Source organism: Callorhinus ursinus, unplaced genomic scaffold, assembly GCF_003265705.2.
Source record: "Callorhinus ursinus isolate GAN/ISIS: 27379988/994484 unplaced genomic scaffold, GSC_fseal_2.0 scaffold11, whole genome shotgun sequence".
Taxonomy (NCBI): domain Eukaryota; kingdom Metazoa; phylum Chordata; class Mammalia; order Carnivora; family Otariidae; genus Callorhinus; species Callorhinus ursinus.
In genome coordinates this window covers 16,272,723-16,278,739 of record NW_027397073.1, presented here as the reverse complement: position 1 = coordinate 16,278,739, position 6,017 = coordinate 16,272,723, and the positions used below count along the sequence as shown (strand labels likewise).

At 42.2% G+C, this 6,017-nt stretch overlaps 1 non-coding gene across 1 annotated transcript; it reads right to left on the bottom strand.

The window, feature by feature from the left end:
• Positions 1–4,041: 4,041 nt before the first annotated feature.
• Positions 4,042–4,145, bottom strand: LOC112835423 (U6 spliceosomal RNA). The gene has a single exon (XR_003211228.1). It is a non-coding gene; the product is annotated as a U6 spliceosomal RNA (small nuclear RNA).
• Positions 4,146–6,017: the final 1,872 nt, after the last annotated feature.

Sequence of the window (6,017 nt, the reverse complement as noted above, 5' to 3'; positions counted from 1 at the left end):
GTTTTCCCCCTCCCTGCCCACTGCCAGCTCTGTCTTAATCTCCCCTCTCAGCTTGGTTCCCCTTCTGCTGAGACCCAACCTGCACTGTCGCCCACAAAAGAACGTAAGACACTTGTGACACGCCCTTCAAAGCTTCAGGGAGATAAATTTAGACATAAAACAGGAAGTAAATCTCTATGTGGCTGAGAGTGATCTAAGGGAACTTATTGCCTCAAGATATTTTAAAGCCAAGGTGTGGGGGAGTAGTTCTTAAACATTCAGGTGGATCAGAATAATCTGGAAGGCTGGTAAACTGCATATTGTTGGTCTCATCCCAGAGTTTATTTAGTAGGTTTGGGGTGGGGCCTGAGAATTTGCATTTCTAAAAAGCTGATGCTGTTGGGTCCAAGGACCACATTTTGAGAACTACTATGTAGAGGTTCAAGAAGGGGCAAAAAACCTCTCTGGGTCACAGGGCTCTCATCTGAAAGTGAAGGTGTTAGGCTAGGTCAGCCAAAATGCCTTTAGGACTGACACCCATGCTTACAGTGTTAAACAGGTGACTACATGTGTACTTGTGCCAAGCTTTTCTCATTACTTATAATTACTGAAAATAATTATTGACTACTTATATTAAGGAAATAATTATTGACTACCTATATTAAGATATCATAGGGACGCCTGGGTAAAGTGTCTGCCTTCAGCTCAGGTCATGATCCCAGGGTCCTTGCTCAGCAGGAAGCCTGCTTCTCCCTCTGCCTGCCCCTCCCCCTGCTTGTGCTCTTTCTCTCTTTGACAAATAAATAAATAAAATCTTTAAAAAAAAAGATACCATAAAAATTTCTAGGAATTTAAAAGCTCTGATCTATATACAACAAAACCCCACTAAATAAAATTCATTACTGTCGCTTATGAAAAACTTATAGAAAATTTTAAGTAAATGACCTTTTACCCACAAAAACGTTTTTAAGAAAAGTTTTCACTGAGATGGCTTTACAGAACAAATTAATAATTAGCATATAAGGCTTAGCATATAACTAATGTTTAAAGGCCTTAAATATGATTTAAGCTGTTGGTCAACTAAACATGTACTTCTCCTCCCCTTTCCTCTAACAAATAAATATTACTTGCATTTTAATCTAATACTGTGTATGTCCATCCTCCTGAAATAGCCATGCTGTTCACAGCAACTAATTTTAGCAGATAACTAATATGGTACAACTTCAACTGTCAGTCATTTAAATATTGCCCCTCTGCCCCACACAAATAAATTGTATTTACATGTTAATTTGCTTAACTCAATCCTGGAGCAGCTGCAATTACCCTCCTTGGCTGGTCTTTGATCACATGCTTTCCTCCCTCTGGGACCTAATGCCTTTCTACTCAGAACCTTAGGATTGAAGGAGACTTAGTGTCTAGTCCACTCCCCTAATCTGACTCACGAAATGTGTCTTCAAGGTACCATGACAAGGAATTCCCAGACTCAGAAGAGACAGCCCACGCAATCAGGAGTTTTGAATCATCACTAACACCTTGTGAAAGTCTGCTGAGGTCCTCCATCAGTCACCCCAGAAAACAGAACAGGTCACCTTTGCAGGCATGGAGTAGAGAGCCAGCACCTTTCTCCCTGAGCGTGTTCACATGCAAAGGTTAATGGGGTCATTAACTGAGAATGATCACTGTTGCCACATTTTAAAAAATATATGTTATACCATTATTATCCAGGAAATAATCATACCTTCATTGCTCAGATTCCTTTAACTCTCTGGGTCCACCATTCCTAATCCTAGAAGGTTATTTCTCTCTGTTCGTGGCCCATTTCTGGGCCCTTGATAAGTCTCTGGAAAATTAATGAGCTTGAGTACATTAACAGTACAGAAATCCTAAGGTTCAACATGTTGTTCTGCCACTTTTTCATGTTTATATAATTTATCTCTTCAACAAGATCATAGGTTCCTAGAAAACATAGGTTCTGTTCTATTATTTGTGTCCCTTGTCTGCTGTGCCTGAAGGGATAGCCAGACTCTGGAACCCGAAGTCCCCTATCCAGTGTTGGGTTGGTTCCCAAGGGCCATATATATGGAAGAGAGGGATGTGATATAGGGGACATTAAAGGCACTTACCACCACTGGGCAAGTGACCAGCCAAAATCCCTATGGTGGGATTCTGCCATGATGAAATGATACAGATTAATGGGGAACCACTACTTTACCTCAAGGCCTAGAGCAGGACTGGTCTCATCTGCTCTCTCCATACTTCCTATCTTTAGGGACCACCCTTATCACACATTGCCTTTCAGCTGCATGACTAAATCCCCATGCCACCCCTGGTCTAGTTGGCCTTGGTTCCAAGGACCTAGGGTTGGAGTAAGGCATTCCCAAACAACATAGCAGGATACAACAGGACCTAATAAACAGAATGAGCCAACATGTATATAGAAGAACAGCAATACAAATACCACAGAAGATAAAAGTGACAAAAAACTGGCTGAAGGTAAGTCAGGGTCACTCAGAGGATGGTGTATGTCTACCAACTCAATGTTCTTTTAAGATAAGCCGGCCAGTTTTTCATGCACCAGCAATATAGCCCCTTGATTGGGATACTCTTATCAGCCCTGGCTCTTTGGGACCCTGGTTGAGCAGGTCAGCTCTGAGCCCCTCCTAGGGAGGGAGGGGAACTCAAAGGGGGATGAGGGGTAGGACGGGGAACACTGCCCATGTTAGAAGCTGTTAGGAGCTAGATGCCTACAAGAAGAATAAAGAGCCTTTCTCTCTCATAAGAGTGAGCCTAATGGATTTTTTCACCCTTTTCTCCTGGGCCCTCTACTGGTCTTTGCTTCTCCCATTTTTAACATTCTGACTCTGTGGAGGGAAAGAGAAGGAATCAAGTGTCCTTTGGCCCTTCGACTCTCATCAGAAGTCCTTCCTGCACCCCGCCCCGATTTCATCACTGACAGAAATACTGGTTCTCCCAAGGTGGACTGAAAGGCAGAGATCCTGGGGTGTCCCCAGAGCAAAGGTTCTCGCCTTAGCTTGCATATTAGAATCAGATGGGGAATTCAGAAAAAAAAAAAATCGCAGTGACCAGGCAGGATCCCCAAGCCAGTGAAATAAGAATCCTGGACATAAGATCAGATATCAGTGTATTTTAAAACGCCCCAAATGGTTCTAACGTGTAGTCGAGGCTGAGCCTCACTGCCCTGGAGATTGAGCATCCCTTCTTAAGCCTGACTGTACCTTAGAACACCCTGAGGGATACATTAAAAGCTACTATTGCCCCATCTGAGACCAATTAAAATTAGAGTCTCTGAGGACTATAGCCCAGGTATCAGTATGTTTTTCAGGTTCCTTGGGTGATTCTTTTTGTGTGTGTATGTGGTAAACTATATATAACATAAATTTACCATTTTTGCCATTTTTAAGCATACAATTTAGTAGCATGAAGTACATTCACAATGCAATGTTGTGCACTATCAAGTTCCAGAACTTTTTCATTATTCCAAACAAAAAGTGTATTCATTAAACAATAATTCCCCATTCCCTTCTCTCCTGCAAGCCCTGGTAACCTCTATTCTACTTACTGTCTCTATGAATTTGTCCCTTTTAGGTACCTCATATAATTGGAATCATACAGTATTTATCCTTTTGTGACTGGTTTATTTCACTTAATGTAATGCTTTCTAAGTTCATGCATGTTGTAAACGTGTGTCAGCATTTCCATCCTTTTTAAGGCTGGATAATACTGCATTGCACGTACATACCACATTTTGTTTATCCATTCATTTGTTAATGGACATTTGGGCTGTCCACCTTTTGCCTACTGTGAATAATGAGGCTACGAATACTGGAGTACAATAATCTGCTTGAGTGCCTGCTTTCAATTCTTTTGGCTATATACCCAGAAGTGGGATTGCTGGATCATATGGTAATTCTATGTCTAATTTTTTTCCCGTTTCATTGTGATGTAAGTGATGCACAGCAAAATGATTTGACTTACATATATCATGAAGTGATTGTCACAACAGTTTAGTTAACATCCATCACCTCATATAGATACAAAAAGATGTATGTGGAATGCTTCACAAATTTGCTGTCATCCTTGCTCAGGGGGCATATTAATCTTCTTTGTATCATCCCAATTTTGGTATATGTGCTGCCAAAGTGCACATTTAACTTTTTGATGAACTGCCATGCCCTCATGTGATTCTTTTTTTTTTTTTTAAGATTTATTTATTTTAGGGGCGCCTGGGTGGCTCAGTTGGTTAAGCGACTGCCCTCGGCTCAGGTCATGATCCTGGAGTCCCGGGATTAAATTCTGCATCGGGCTCCCTGCTCAGCGGGGTGTCTGCTTCTCCCTCTGGCCCTCCCCCCTCTCATGCTCTCTCTCTCTCTCTCTCTCAAATAAATAGAGAGAGAGCACATGAGTGGGGGGGAAGGGCAGAGGGAAAAAGAGAAAGTCTCAAGCAGACTCCCTGCTGAGCATGGAGCTTGAAGCAGGGCTTGATCCCACGACCCTGGGAACATGACTTGAGCCAAAATCAAGAGTAGGATGCCCAACCGACTGAGCCACCCAGACGCCTCATCCTCATGTGATTCTTAAGTAAAGCCAAAGATGAGGCACACTGGTGTTCTTCCTACATCCTGAGAGTACTAATTGGTAGTTGGTAAACATTATTGAGTGACTTCCTTCATTAACTGTATTGCAGCCCAATGCAGTTGTTTTTGTCACGAAGTCTGAACACTACTGGGTGGATGAATAGTACTCTTTTGAAAACCCCAACAAAGTGTCTCATGGCCATGAGAAATAGTGCCTCAATTGCAGTTCCCACCTTCAGCTGAAATGTGTCCCCAGTGATTTGTTAGTAATGATCATTTAAGTATCAGTTTCTGAGTGATTTGCTTTGTAGATAATAAATTAGACCTGATTCAAGACTTTTCCTATGACAATGCCGTATCTATCATGATACATAAAATTATTTCTATCATCATACCAGTGCTCAGATATTTTTCTTTTTTTTTTTTAAGATTTTATTTACTTGACAGAGAGAGACAGCGAGAGCAGGAACACAAGCAGGGGGGGTGGGAGAGGGAGAAGCGGGCTTCCCGCCGAGCAGGGAGCCTGATGCTGGGCTCGATCCCAGGACCCTGGGATCACGACCTGAGCCGAAGGCAGACACTTAACGAGTGAGCCATTCAGGCGCCCCTGAGCTTTATTTTCTTGAATCAGAAGGAAAGGTGGTGAAAGTGATGGGACTGTGTTGCACATGAATGTCTTCCACCTCAAAAAGCACTGCTAAACTACCCACTGATAGTCTCATGGGAGTTCAAGGGCAAAGGGATGAATAGGTGGTGCACAGAGGATTTTTAGGGAAGTGAAGATACCATCCGTATAATACAATAATGGTGGATACATGTTAATATACATTTGTCTCAACCCACAGAATGTACCACACCAAAAGTGAACCCTTATGTAAACTATGGACTTGTGGTGGTTATGTATCAGTGGAGGTTCATTAGTTGTAACAAGTGTACCACTCTGCTGCAGGATGTTGATAATGCGGGGGGTTGCATGTGTGGGAGCAGAGGGTGTATGAGAAATCTGTATCTTCCCCTCAATTTTGCCGTGAGTCTAAAATTATGCCCTCCCCCAAAAAAGCCTTAATAAAAACTATCCTTTAACAGTATTTGGCACAGAGTTTGGCACAAGGTAGGCATCAGTAAATATTTGTTAATGATCGAATGAATGAATGAATTTAGACAAGTAAATGTAGTTTGCTATGGATGATTCATTATGATGGGAAAGTATGGAATACTATTACAACACTTAGTTACTATTCCAAAGGTGAAATCAGAATGGGAAAACGTCCCTAATCTTTTGGGAGATGGCAGCAAGAAGGGGCTGCAGTGGATGTGGAGAACCTTGTATCTGAGGGTACACCGAGTGGCCTCAACACAGAGCTGAGTCAGAGGACATGAAAGGTGCTGGTATGGAATAAGGGTGAAAGACAAGGGGTACCACTTAAGTCACAAGACTCCTGC